Here is a 1,542-nt window from a genome sequence, read left to right on the forward strand (position 1 = left end):
AAGTCCCCACTAAACTATTACCATAACTTTTTCATATAACTTACAAAGAATTATATATGATAATAAAAATGAAATAAATAATTAGATATATTTAATAAATGTATTTTAACTAGTGAAATTCCCCACGCTACGCGGCGGGGAATTCGAACGTTATCGATTCGTTTCATTTTGTAACGGGATTAATACGGTACCGAAACTCGGTATAACCGAAAAAAAACAAAAAAAAAGATCTTGCCATGACAAAAACAATATCCACACATAAAAAAATATACATTACGTCTAGTAAGGTTCAATTTGTTCAATCTGCGTTAGGCGGCGGGAGCTTGTTTAGTGTCGATTCGATTCGTTATGATATTGGTACTTCTTAAAACAACTGATGGAGAAAACCTTAAAAATAAAGTCGTGATATGTCCTTAACACGTGTTCACCGTGTAAGGAAACTATAAAATAAAAGGGTAAATTACACTTTTCATCCTTTATGTTTGTAGCGGGTTGCAATAGATGACCTTTAACTTCAATAATTATAGACACGGTCCTTTTTTTGTAAAACTCATGACACAGCACTAACCATGTTAAAATTTTCAGTTATGTCTATCCACTTAAGGGTATTATGGTCATTTCATGTTTTTATTTAAAATATTTATTAATAAATTAATAAACACCATCTTCCCTAACACTAACACTAACCCTAAAATCTCTCATTTCATCTCTCTCCAACCAACCCCACTATTCTGCAGTCAACCCTAAGCTTTGAAATGTAAAATACACCTGCAATTTCACAATTTCCTTGGCACATTCTTCTTCACTAAGCTTTGAAAAGCTTTCGAAAAGTTATCATTTCCACATTTCTTCCACACAACCACCAAAGAATTCCTCCATCTTGAATTTGAGGTGGTTCACGGTGACCGAAGCAAACCACCCCAATTCGATCCCATTTGTTTCTGATGAAGTCTAGCAGCGACCATGTCGTTTCCTCGTCTCCGTTTCTTTCTCTGACCACCGTGGCGTCGGAGGTAAGTTTTTTTTGGGTAAATATGGTTATCCGTTTCTTTCTCTGACCACCGATGGGGAATTGAGAGGATGAATTTCAATCGGTAATAGAGGCGAAATTAAATTGAGCATTCAATTTGGATCCATAGGCCTATTCGACCTCGACCGCCATGACATGTCATCGGAACCACCACCGTCATAGATTCAAGTTCATAAAAGACAGAAAAAGTTGTTTGTGCCTGATCTCTTATTGACAACTCCTCTCCACCACTTATCGTCTCCACCATTATAAAAAAGGACTGTGCCTGTAATTATTGAAGTTAAAGGTCATCCATTGCAACCCGCTACAAACATAAAAGACGAAAAGTGTAATTTACCCAAAATAAAACAAATATAAGCTTATTTGGTGTTATACTATACTATTTAAATAACAAACTAAAACAATTTGATATGTATTGACGATAACTTCTTTATAGCATATATATGTATATGTATTAATATGATATAACAATTAATAATGAAATATAAATACAATTTAATAAATATAAGTTA

This window comes from Helianthus annuus, chromosome 3 (assembly GCF_002127325.2).
Source record: "Helianthus annuus cultivar XRQ/B chromosome 3, HanXRQr2.0-SUNRISE, whole genome shotgun sequence".
Taxonomy (NCBI): Eukaryota; Viridiplantae; Streptophyta; class Magnoliopsida; order Asterales; family Asteraceae; genus Helianthus; species Helianthus annuus.